Source organism: Populus trichocarpa, chromosome 6, assembly GCF_000002775.5.
Source record: "Populus trichocarpa isolate Nisqually-1 chromosome 6, P.trichocarpa_v4.1, whole genome shotgun sequence".
Classification (NCBI taxonomy): Eukaryota; Viridiplantae; Streptophyta; class Magnoliopsida; order Malpighiales; family Salicaceae; genus Populus; species Populus trichocarpa.
Window position 1 is genome coordinate 23018962 of NC_037290.2, and position 13905 is coordinate 23032866.

The 13905-nt window shown below is 33.0% G+C and overlaps 1 long non-coding RNA gene across 1 annotated transcript; it reads right to left on the reverse strand.

The window, feature by feature from the left end:
- Positions 1-1481: 1481 nt before the first annotated feature.
- LOC112327966 (uncharacterized) lies at positions 1482-3630 on the reverse strand. The gene is made up of 2 exons (XR_002982495.2): positions 3174-3630; positions 1482-2640 (listed from the first exon to the last, which is right to left on the reverse strand). It is a non-coding gene; the product is annotated as an uncharacterized LOC112327966 (long non-coding RNA).
- Positions 3631-13905: the final 10275 nt, after the last annotated feature.

Here is a 13905-nt window from a genome sequence, read left to right on the forward strand (position 1 = left end):
ACTCTTGTGTTTATGCCGGTCAGTTTACAATCACTGCAAGCAGTTAAGCAGATTCTTAGATGGTTTGAATTGTGTTCTGAATTAAAGATCAACTTTCATAAAAGTTTGGTAGTTGGAATCAACCTTGATGAACCTCACATTACAGGTATAGATCATTCTGCTATTGGTAAACATGATTCAATATGGAAGGGTAAGATGCTTAGCATGACAGGAAGGATATGCATGATAAAGAGTGTACTTGCTTTATTACCTCTTAATTTTATGTTCATTTCCTTAATGTCTAAGGGTGTTTACAACATTTTAACGGCAATCCAACGACGATCTCTTTCGGCTGGCGTTGCACAACAAATGAAGATTTGTAAGGTTCAATGGAAGGCTGTGATTAAAGAAAAACAAAAGGAGGATTGAGTATTGGCTCTTTATTGAGTAAGAATAAGACACTGCTTTTTAAGTGGTTACAAGGGTTATGTAGTCCAACTCAAGACAAATGGAAAAAGATTGTAAGAAGTATAGTCTCGGTCATAAAACCAGGAGATCAGGAAATTGCTAAGTCCATGCGAAATTGTATCAGCTTTGTAGTTCAGAATGGAAAGAATGTTTCATTGTGGAATGACAAATGGGCAGGAAATACAATCATCAAGCTTTCTTTTCCGAGACTATTCATGCTTACATGCACACCAGCTGCAACAGTATCAGATATGGAAGTTTGGATAAATGGAGAATGAACATGGGATTTAAAGTGGAGAACTCCTTTACATGTTTATGAATTTCAACAGTGTGAAGCTCTACATCAATTACTATCATCGACTACTCCATGCACTACAAGATAGAAATGACAGAAAGATATGGAATCTATATCCAGATGGTAACTTTACAGTCAAGAATTGTTCTTCTTTAATTGACATAATTGAATTCAATGGTGTATGTTCTTTTCAAACAAGGGTCAGGATATCTACAGCTCCACTAAAAATACAAACTTTTACCTGGTTGGCGGTTCAAGGCAGAATCTGTACTAGAACTTAATTTCTCTAGTCAAAGAGGTTTGCTACTAATAGAGCTTTCGGTATGTCCTTCATGTACAATTGATATGGAAACAGCAAAGCATCTATTGATTCATTGCTCATTTGCATGGAGACTGTGAACTAAGTTTATGTCATGGTGGGGGGCGTTTCTTGGTACGTTCCTAAATCACTAGATAACTTACCATTTGAATGGCCTCACATGATTTTTAGGAAATTTCAGAAAAAGACACAACTCCTATATCTTTTGGCATTGATTGAAGTATTTGGCTAGCTAGAAATGACTTAGTTTTTAATGAGTTTCAACCTAATGCAAAAATATGCTTCTCTATAACTTTGTTTCGTCTTTCTTCTTGGTCACAGGCTAGTGAGAAGCATTTCACTTATACAGGTTATGATTTAGAAGTAAGTTCAGCTTGTATTAGTGCATGATACAATAAATATTTTAATTAACTAGTTAAATAAAGATTCTAAACATATCCCTTTTTTCTTTTAAAAAAATCCTATTTTAGACTAGGATTTCAACTAGTATCTCAACATGCTTGCTATCACATGATATATCATAGCTATTCCTAATCATAGAATATCATAAACTCGAGGCAAAATACAAGGAAATAATTACATGAGTGGTCTTTTTTTTAAAAAAAAAAGGCACAACAGAACAGGAACAAAGAGAGAGGAGAGCTGCTCGATAAAGATCGATCGATCTAGCTGAAAAAAAAGTTCAAAAAACATATGCGCTGAGCAAGATGCTCACGCCTAAACTCTCTAAGACTATAAAAGACCACACCCTTATTTAAGAGAAGCAGCAAACCAAAGGAGGATCCTCAAACAAGTAGCGCACATGAACACCTGAACACCATTAAACAAGGATCTGCAGTGCCTGGAAACAAATCAGAAAACATGACCAAAAACCTGCAGGCATTGAATTGATCAAAACTGCATAATTTTCTGCAGTAAACCATTAATAAGGCCTTACATAGATTAATTTTTTGAGTTGAACTGATTCTTTGACATAAACCAGACCACAAAATCACTACTCCTCCATTCTCCTTGCTTGGCCAGAGTCTGCTACAGAATTCGCTTGCCTAAAGACGTCAGCTAAGGACCATCTAGGAAAATTTGGCAACAAGATCATCAATGTCAACAAGAGTGTTTTCTAGTTTCCAAAGATGATTAAAGGCATTTCATGAGCTCAAATATCTTATTATAAAACCTAGCTAGATATTTCCAGTGGGGGTTTTAAATTGCACTTTCAGCTTCTGTTTTGAGGGAACATCACGTGACTAATGTCAAACTTTCCTGTAGCACTAGATTGTCCTGGCTTTATATTTAATAAAGCCTAAGTTAAGCACAGATGATTTATTTATTTCTTTACTAGGCCAATAAGAAGGATCATCACTATAATCAAAGTATATGCGCGCATGTATCAGAAAGAGATCATATATATATATGCTATTACAAGTATGATGAACAGCCAGATCTAAAGTATCCTACTGAAAGAATTGTTGGCCGGATCCCAAGTGGACTGGCTAAAGGGATGAAACGCAACCCTAGCTCTCTAACGCGTGTCTTCAAGAGTATCATTCCGATTCACAATTGGCTCTCATGCCAACATAAGCTGAGAAGAAAAAAAAAACACCAAGGTAATTCAACTGAAATACCACTATCTATTAGTTAATGTCAATTGTCAGTTGCAACCAAATACAACCAAGAACAAGGCCAGTGTTCTACTTTTATGCATCAAAGTAGAATAAAATGGCAAGTTATTAATTCTGACCTTATGGGTACAAAAGTAACGATTTATGTGTTTGAACACTAACCAATGAAGCTAGCAATAATTACAATGAAAATATAAGAACATGGATCTACAAATAGCCAATGGAAGGAAACAATCTAAATGAGAGCCTGTTTCCACACTTATGATGCTTGATTTCCTTGATCATATTTGCAAGAAAATCAATTAACTCAGCATAACATCATGTGCAGACAATAAGTATTAAGAAACACAACATACAGACAGGGAAAGGGGAAGAGAAAGAGAGAGAGATGGTGGTGGGGTGACAGATAGAGAGTGAGCACGCAAAGTTTCAAGCATGGATGTCATGCAAGAAAGTACCCTGTGTGCTCACTCTCTTCTGTCACCTCCCTTACCCTTAAAACCCTCGATTCTTCAGGCTGTAAGCACAACCCGTGTAGTCGCTTGCAGCAGACAACTCAACAAAAACCCTATTATACTAGTATATATGACCCAAACTATATTGTTCCGTAAAAGAGTACTGGAACCTTGCTATGTTTGCTTTGCTGTGTGTAGAAGTGGTGGCATGTTAGGGCCTTTATATAGAACCATAAAGAGAGTTTGCATCACGTATGGAATAAATGTGGTCTCCAATATGATAATACAATAGCATGACTCAAGGAAAGAGAGAGAGAAAAAGATATTCCACATGAAGCATTATCTTTTGATGCCTCCCAATACAACCCTAACCACATACATTTATTCAATTACTATTACCAATGTGTCTTGTAATTCTAAATCTCTAACCCTCCAATCCAAATACTTTCCCTTTTTATCTCCTTCACATCTTTATCCTATCTCTTCCGGTGCTCTGCTCAATCTTGTCTTCTACTGTAAATGGCATGCGTACAAGATTTTTGGCCTTTATCCATGGTTTGTTAGACTGATTTTCCATGCTTTTGTGGGTTTGGAGATTAAAATTTTGGCTGGAGTCCGAGTTTGCTCTCATGCATCATTACTCTCAAATGAAAATCCAATTTTAGTTCTTTAAGAAACTTGATTCGATCTGCAACAACTTAAGCTTTGGAAACCTGTATCGGGCAAATAAACATTCTGCAAGCTGCATAAAATGGTAAAATCATCGGTACCCACACACACATGTAAAGATAGATAGATATATAGTTGATTAATTAAGGCAGCTCAGTTATTAAAATGATCTTGCATAATCTTAAAGTTAATTAAAGGCGTTTTTTATTTGATGTGCCTGAGAGCTGACGTTCTCATATATACTGATTTGAATGTTTATGTCCATGAAATCTGTTGCTTTTCTGGATACTTGTAGATTAATTTCTTCACCACACACAATACGCATTATGTTAGAATTAATTTTGAAGTGTAAATTCAATGTGTATTTCTAAGTGCATGTATTAAGTATTAATTAATGATGTGATTATATGGTTTTGTATTGATTAAATATATTTTCTAGATGTACTGTATCAGAAGAAAGAAAGATAACGTGATAAATCAGTAAAGTCCAATCAATAATTCGTACAAGTTGTATGTATGGCTTCTACAAATGATTTTGTATGGAGGGAAAAGGCTACAAGTTAGTTTAGAGAATTCCGGTATGCCGATTTTTTTTTCCGGGTTAGATGTAGAATATTTTTGCTAAAACAGATCTTAAATTCAATAGAAAATTTAAAAAAGTTTCAAGGAACTGATCGACTATAATGAAAACCTTATCACTTTTATATACAAGTGGGAAATTAATTTATTAAAATACATAACATATCCAATCCAAGCAAGCTAGCCATCAGCAGCCGTTAATGATTAAAGAACAAGTTGAGAAACGATTGTGATTGTCTATTCTGAAATCTAATCTGGAAGAAAAGAAAGATAGGAAGAATTGGGAGAAAATACATGCATAAATAGAGATATATGCATTATCCTCCCCCTCTTGGACATCTTGGACCTCCTAGTTCAAGATCTTTTTCTTCTCCTCCATCTCCATCTTGCTAGGAGTTTTTGTAATATAATTAAGATATTTGTATGGAATATTGATAATAATTGTTAAATTAATATTATAAAATTCTATTGTTCAATTTGTTGTTTGTTATTGTTGTGATTTTAAGTTTAAGAAAATGCAATTGGGATTATTACAAGTAAACATGTAAAAAAAAAAATTGATGACATACCGATAAAAGCACCGATAAAAATCAGTATTTTGTTAGTGATTTCATCAACGATATCTAAACCAATTTCGTCGGAGAATTAAAAAACATTGTGGATTTTTTTATCTTGGCAACCTGGCCGATGGATCAACTATGAAAAATATTCATTGATAATTATTATACCAATATATTTGTCGACGAACACGTACTAGTCAACATTTTACTTCGCCAACAAAATTGCAGATGAACATCAAACCCTCGACAATAAGCTGATCAAATCCATTGACAATTCTATCAGAATTAATATGTCGATAGATATGTATAGAACATAAATGCTAACATAATGAAATAATATTTCATTGGCGTTTAGCAACTTTCTAGTAGTGGTATGGTTCAAAAGGCATGTTTCTCTTTAAGAAAAAAAAACATGGATCTCACTGTATTATATAGGGGCTTTGGGTTAAAGAGAACACAATAACAAAAATATTCTCCTCTTTTTAGTAAGATTTTACACAAGTAATTTGATAATTCTTTCATTTCTAGTTTGTGTTTTATTTTTAAAAAAAAGTTTCTAGTTAATTTTGTTAGTAGACGCTATTAACTGGAACTCTTGGATGCTCTAGAAATCTGATCAGTGGGGACATACCAATAAGGTTTGAGAAAAGCCGTCTTGCAAAACACTTTGAAGCGTTTGCAGATTTTCAGTTCTTAATCTCAAACTGTACGAAATCATTCTTAATTATTGATTCTTGCAATAAGCCCCTCTCAAATTAACCTCGTACGGTCGTACCTGTAGCAGGATATATATGTGAACTCTTCGATTTGATTTATGATCACTAGGGCTAGGCAAGCTTTAACTTAATTAAAAGGTTATATATTTTTGAGTGTTGCATACGAATAAATACCTGGGAGACGTCGACAATATTGTTATTCAATTAAGTAGTTCGTGTTTCCCTTGACAAACTTGAAGAAGACCCGGCCAGTTGCAGTGACCTAACTTGTAAAGATGCCATTCTCTTTCAGCTTAGTTAATTGGTAATTAATCACCCGAGAATCCTGTAATTTAAACCTAAAATTAATGGCTGGACGTTCCTTGCCTCTGGAAAAGATAAAGAAAAAAGATACAAAGAGGAGATGTTTTTGAAGAGTTGATCCAATGACAGATCAACAGAGTCTCAAAGATCTCATACGGCGCTAAAGTACGTATGCTTTATATTAATTAATTAAGCAAATAATATTGTAAGAGAATCATTGACAATTGTTCTAACCAATCACTCTTAACCGTGGTTTACGGGACGTCATACCTTTTATACATTCCCTGCTGCGTTTTGTATAATAATTATCATCAGATTTGATACTTGTGTAAAGCAGGTAAATCCAAATCGAATTAGTTCGTTAATTATATTCCTTTTCCAGATCATCATGCACGCGTCGAATGTAGCGTAATTATGCAACAAGATTAAGCCAATCATTTAGCCCGGAACCAAGTTCACAGTGCCTGATGATTACCTTTTATTAAGCATATCACAGGGAATAGGGTATAATCTGGCTATGTCAATGTTTTCTAGAGAGAGCTGGGAGAAAATTCTCCATGGTTAAAACACTTTATGTTTGCATCCATATCTAGGAACCAGACGCACCCATAACCTCATCATAACACATGATGGATGTTCTCTTCTCCTCTCCTTGCACTGTCAAAAGAATTCTTGTCAAATACAAATAGAAATACCGACAAAAAAAAACATGTTGGTAAATTGCATTGACATGTACCAACATAATATTTTCTCGCTATTTCCTCTCGGTATACATCGATGAAATCTTTTCGTGGGTGAATACCGAGAGAATAACAATTGGAAATGAAGGAATGAAAATAAAATGACGTGTCATTATTACAGACATAATTACCGAGAAAATATGCTCGTCGCTAGTACCCATCAGTAAATTCATCGGTAATAATATACTAAAGAGTATGGTCAAGGTAGAAAGACCTATAATAATAAAGTTTGTGTTACGAGATCAACTTCTAATGAGCTTGAAGTTGATTATTATAGGAAGTTAGAAGAGATGATTGAACTGCAATATCATCATAAGCTTAATAAAATCTTTTTTTATTCAAATGCTATTAGTATGATACCATTGATAGAGGAATCGTAGTAAATCTCCACCATGGTTTAGTTGAAATTAATACGAAGGTTAGACTTTGTAACATCGATGATGTTTTTGTTTTTGCAAATAAATGTCAACAAGGTTATTACATATACACTCCTTCGTTTAAAAACGATCATTCTAAGGTTGATTGGTTATCCGTATTGAAAAACAAACCGAGTAATCTTGCCCAAGTTGTTCAATAAGGTAACAATGAAGTAACTACAAGAGACGATGTCTTTCAAATTGTAGAGTTAATTGATGCATAACGAGTTGCCTCGTTTAACAAATTAGAAGAAAATTCAAATTTTATTGTGTGCTGCGAATATTTTTATTAATGTTGACGTTGAGGAGTTAAATAATGTATTGAGACCAGTGGATATACAAAAGTTAATGAAAATGATGATATCGACAAGCATCAATTCAATGAAGAAGATTATGATGGACATGACGATGATGAACTTGAAGAAGAAAAGGAAAATTTTGATTAAATGGTAAAACATCAATGTGTAATGAAATTAATTGATTTTAATATAATCTCTATGTTTATTCCTTTACAATAAATTGTTATTAACATTGATGAAACATTTATTGTTGTTCTTTTATTATTATGAACATAAATGGATAGATATGGAAAACAATAACACTTGTAAAAATTTTTGTTTTAATTACCAATGAAATGTAAATGCTAACAGACTTATTAACAAACTAAGTCTCTCAAAGAGTTCTACAGAGATGGAAAAAAATTACAGGGCTCTAGCATTGACCATTATAAACAAAATCATTGATGGACTAAGTCCCTCAAAAAGTTCTAAAGAGCCAATAAAGAATTACTTGACTTTTTCACTGACAATTACAAATGGAATCATTGATATACTAAATCTTTCAGAAAGTTCCAGAGAGTTGAAAAAAATTTGCATGACCTTGCCAATGACTAATACGAACAAAATTAGCAACAAAATGAAACTTTATTAATGGTTTTTTTTGTTTGGTGGGGGTTTGGAGAATTTGGGTGTAATTGAAAATTTTACGTTTTAATTACCAATGGAATTTAAAAACTGATAAATATATAATGGTCCATCGATAATTTTATCAATAAAAAGCCCAATTAAAAAATCCTAATCCCTAATAACATTTCATTACAATGTTTTTTTCATTATTTTTTTCTTCTTCTCTTTCTCTCTCAATCTTCTTCCTTTCTTTTCTCTTTATCTTCCCTCTCATTCTCTACCCCTCCTCTCTCTTTCTCCATCCTCAATACCATGCAAGCCCTCATCCTTTATGCCTCCATACCATGTCAATCTCCTACTTTTCCTTTTTTATCCCATTGTTTGGTTTATATGGCTTAAAATCTTTTTTGTGCCATTTTTAGTTTCTTGTTTGTTGGAATGATGCCTAACCATGTCTTTATTAGTTAATATTTGATGTTAATATTCCTAAAGGTCTGTTGGAATTAATCCAATGTTGCATGATGCTAGTGTTTCTTTTTTAGTTTTGATTTAAGGTTTTTACTTCTTAGAACACTACTTAGACATTTTTGAATCCTTAGTTTCACAGTTTTGACATTCAACCTACTTGCCACTTTTGAGGGAAACAAAGTGTAATGGGATTTAGTTTAAATAAAAAAAACATTTTGGGGAATAATTCATGGTTTTCTAAGCAATGATGCTTGCTAAGGAAATTGTTTTTTAGAATAAAGTTTGAATGAAAAATATGGTTCAACAAGATACTTGTTTTTTAGTTTCTTATTTCTTTTCAGGTGTTGGGGTTAACATTTATTTGAAAAATTAAATATTCCATATAGAATGTGGGTGTCTCTTAGTTTGTTGGGATGCATATAGAGTATAGAATGAGAAAATCATGAGGGATATAGATGTTTGTTGGTTTGTTTTTGTGGTTATTTTTACAGGTAATAAAATTTTAATTAGTCTCCTATATAGGAGAGGTATTGTTGAATTGTTTTTTTTTAATATGATATATTGAGAATGTTATTACCTTTTTTATGCCTTAATTTGTTTAGATGATAAAGAGAAGATCATTAGTGAGTAATACGGATATAAGTGTTGCTTGTTCTTTGGGTAACGCTTCTAATGACTATAAGTCACTAGATTCCGACAATGACCAAACACCTGAGGCACAAGCACCATCTTTCAATGTAGGCTCGCCGGGTGCAATTCTACCTCACAAAAGGGGTGTTTTCTCTGAGTATAATGTATATACTAGAAAGTACATTACTTAGTGGAAGCCCGACCACAACATGTAAGTTTGTTTTCCTTTCCTGCACCATTAAAAAACTAAAACAACAATGGATAATTTTTTAATAATTAATTTTAATGAACAAATAGAATTTCAAGTTTACAAATTTAGAGGTTGCTCGCATGATAACATCGGTAATGAAATAGTCGTTGGAAGTGCCTTTATTTCAGTGGAGTCATGTTTCTAAAAATCCTAAATAGAAGCCTATAATTGACGCATGGTTTGGAAAGTTTAAGGTTACTATATACATAAATAGTTTTTTATTACTATTTTAATTTTGTTAGTTTTTAAATTTTAATGAACTAATTATTTTACAAAATTGGCGTGCAATGAAGATCTTTTTTGGGATAGGGTTGACAAAATTGTTATTAGGAGGTAGTGAGAGAATCACAGTGCATTAGGTAAGATTGAATTCAAAATGTCATATTTTATTTAAATGTTCAAATTTTATTTTTCATTATCTTAACCAATAATTTATTTCTACCATATGGTTGTGTGAATTATGGTAAGAGGCGCAAAGAAATATGCACAAGAAAGAGGTCTTTCAGGCCGGGATAACATGGTTTTGTAGAGGGATTTCAGACCTTTGCATGTCTTGGAGGCTATTTGGGAAGCTTATATCCAGCACGTGTTGTTTGAGCATTTTGTACAACAATCACAGTTCGGTGTAGAGAACCTGAACATATAGATTCATGGTTCAATTACCATACACAATAATGATTCCATTCCATTCGATTTGCATGTGAAGCAGATGGTAAGATTTTGTTTTATTACATACATATTTTTAAAAAAATTGTTGTTTTATATGAAAATATTTAATAAACAATAGCTTTCTTTTCTAGATCACAGTTTTTGGACACAAACCAAGACCGACTGAGATTTTTGTAAAAACTCACATGCAAAATGAGGATTGTTGAAAAGGGGTGCAACAGGTCGTGGATAGGCAAGCTCAAAAGTTTATGGTAAGTTGGATTACAACAATTTTTTCTTAAGTTATTTTTTTCTTAAATCTGCTGACTGGTTTTTTTTCAGGAAACATATAACACCCAATTGCAAGAGAGATACGAGAATAATCATTTGACCCATCCGAAACTCGATCCAGATTTATGGTTGAAGGGTGGATCGTTCAGTGGATCCAATAGAAATCAGGTTTATGGTATCTCGAACAATACAACCGAGGATATGCGAACATGCCATAATGTATTGATTGTTGGTTCCTCATAATCAAGTTTGAACTCATAATCTCTGGTTGTCCAAGCAATTGTATGAGAACAAGTTGAAGCTCAAACGACTTGACTTGGTGCTGAGATGACCCAACTTGGGTCTGAGGTAGCCAAAATTAGGCTATTGTATAAGGAGCTCTTGTCAAACCTCGATGGTACATGTAGTCTACCTCGTCGCCCACCTAGTCCTGATGAAGATCCGTCTCTTCCTCCTTCAACTTTTATCATCTAGATAAATTATATTCAAACTGATATTTTTTAAATTAGTAATAAATATTTAGTTTTTTTTGTTTTTTTTTGTTTTTTTTTTTAAATATTAAATACAATACTGATATAATTTGAATCATAGACGGAATGACCGAAGAAATAAGTCTCTCAAAAAGTTCTATAGAGTTGGAAAAAATCATAGGACTTTGCCATTGACAATTATAGACGGAATTACCGACAGACTAAGTCTCTTGAAAAGTTATAGAGAGTTCAAAAAAATTATATGAAATTTCATTGACAATATGTAAATCACTTACAGGTTAATTCCGTCGGTAATATGAATTCAAGTACCGATGGAATTACTAACGGTCATTTATGTCGGTGATATGTCATACTCACCGATGAAATTACCAATAGAATGATGCTGATGATTTTTTTTTGTTTGGCGTGCTTTTTCTGCTTATAAATCCATCAATGATTATATTACTAATGGAATGACTAACATAATAGAAATCACCGCCGATAAGTTTTCTAAGAACCAGTAATTGTCTATGATTTCATCAATAAATATTTTTCCAACAAAAGTAGTGTTTAGATACCGAGAGTTCCGGTGGTGTTGAAAAATGAAATACGGCAAATATACAGCGTAATCTTAATGAATACCGGGTTGAATCCTCACAAAAAGTGTGAACCTAACGAGCTAGCTATATCGCCCCATAACAAGCGTCTTTCTGCACATGTCAGTGAGCCAAGTACAAGCTATGGCTCAGTACCATCTCATTTAGCTATGTAACATGGAGCTAGGGGGTCTGGTTGTACTTTTATTGATGTTAGGAAGAGGTTACAAAGGAAATATGTTGGTTATAACATTTCCGATTTCGGAAATATGTTGGTTATAACATTAAAATAGTATGGTCTAGAAACTTTCCCTTTCAGGAGTGGGGAGTGAGAGGAGAGCTTACGTCCATGTTGATTCCCAATCAACAGATGTGAAAGCAAAGCTTGTTTGTCAAAAAAGCGCATGCCACTTGCATCGCCAATTATGATAAGCATCTTCTGCCATGTAAACCTACTTTTCCTTTTGGAAACCCTAACGCAGGTAAAGATGACTTTGGTCTCTCTACCATGTTCCAACCCTATCTTCTACACCACTTTCGGCAGCAGGGAAAATGGATAGAGAGAAGAAGTGTGGATCTTTGTTAAGGCAACAAGTGGCGTTGTAGGGTTACCTACAATTGGTGGCCAAAAACCAGCCATAAGTTTGCTGTCTTGGCGACTAGCAACACCCTAGCTAGCTAGAATTAGTGCTCGTTTCTGTTCCTTCCCAAGTAATTTGAAGCGTGTGAGAATCTATGTATGTGGTCCAAGACGTTGGGGTATCCAAGGGGGCTGGAGTACAGCCATTGATTTCTTCATAAATTATTAATTTTTCCAGATGATATATACACTACTACATCATTTTAAATTAGACAAAATTGAAAAGAAAGTAAATGAGAATATATTTATATATATATATAAGAAGCAATTAATAATAAGAAGAAGAATAGAAAATTCAAAAGAGAGTGGAGGACCATGGCATTCCGGCCCAGATCAAATGCATCAACGAGGCATGCAGTCGCTGCTGGCTGCTGGGTTGAAGCATGCGAACATGCAGGTGAATCAGAAGCCATGTGCAAGTGTGCATGCTTTGATCACATGCTGTTCATCTTAACTTAGTAACATGCAATGCAATTGGCTTAGAGTGGAGGTGTGGCAGCATCCCACCAGATATAATTAATATTGTCCCGTTAAAATTTGCCAGAAAGCTGCATGTTCTCTCTCATTTTCCCTCTTTCTTTTTTATTAGTATATTTCTGGGCAGAGGCCAGAGGAACAGGAGGGGGGAGAGGAAGGGAACACATGCAAATTAAAGATAAGACGCGGACAGTTTCTGGGGTCAAGTATGATAAAGGATAACATCTCTCTCACCTGCCCCTGCATGAATCATGAAGAGATGCTTTAGATTTTATTTTCCTGTGTTTAATTTCTTGGTATGGACTAATTATTGCGTGGAGTGGGTGATCATTCATTTAATTAAGAAAGCAATATAATTGCGTTTTATTTATTATTGTATTGGGATAAAAGAAAAATAGAGATATATTTGGTTAAAAATATAGAAATATAAAGTAAATATATTTTTGTGATATTTTTAGAGTGAATTTTTATATTTTTAAAATTAAAATGATAGGTATATATTATTATTTAGTTGATGAGAGGTAGGCGCATAGAGTATAGCGACCTTATGGAATGCCAAAGCTACTTAATAGAATGCATTTGAGAAATTTTAAAATATTCAATGACTGAAAAACTATCAATATTTACTTAGAACAGATATAAGAATGAAAAAAATATATTTAGACCCACTAAAAATAAGTATTGATCATAGTTACTCAGAATACCCTAGAATATATTTAATTTCTCTTAATATTGATGAATTTTATGCTAATTAAATCTTGATTCTTAAATTAAAATAAATGGATATGATTTTGTTAAGTTTTCATATAATGAATATAAAAAAAAAAAAAAAAAAGATTTCGATCATGTAGGGTACGTATTTTTTGGCCTTTGCAAGTTAGAATAAATAAAAGGAGGTATTTTATAAGACTTTCTTCTTCTCTTTCAAATAATTAGCTTCAAAGGAAAAAACAAAAAAAAATGTCATATTAACTAAAAACCAAAAGGAAGTAGGGTATGAGAGAGGCGTGCTTCATATGAATAATGAAGCTATCTTTTTTTAATTTTATTTTTGTTATTTTATTCCTTTTAATTTCATTCTCAATTTAATTATTTTGTGATTTAATATCATGAGATAAAGTCTTAAATTGTAATAATTTAACTTAATCAGAGGTGAAATTGAATAAATTAAAAGTTTGAAGAATCAATTGCTGACTGAATTAAAAAAACTCAAAACCAATAATCATTTTGTAAAACAAGTCGAAATCCAAGAGTTCAATTGCAAAATTTCATTGGTGAAATTGAAAAGATTATAAAAGATAAGGATAATTCTAGGTTTAATGGAAAGGTTTCAGAAATTCAAGAAGCAAATTAAAAACTGATATTTACTTATTCTGATTATTTTTTTAATAAATGACATGTTGTTTGTTTTT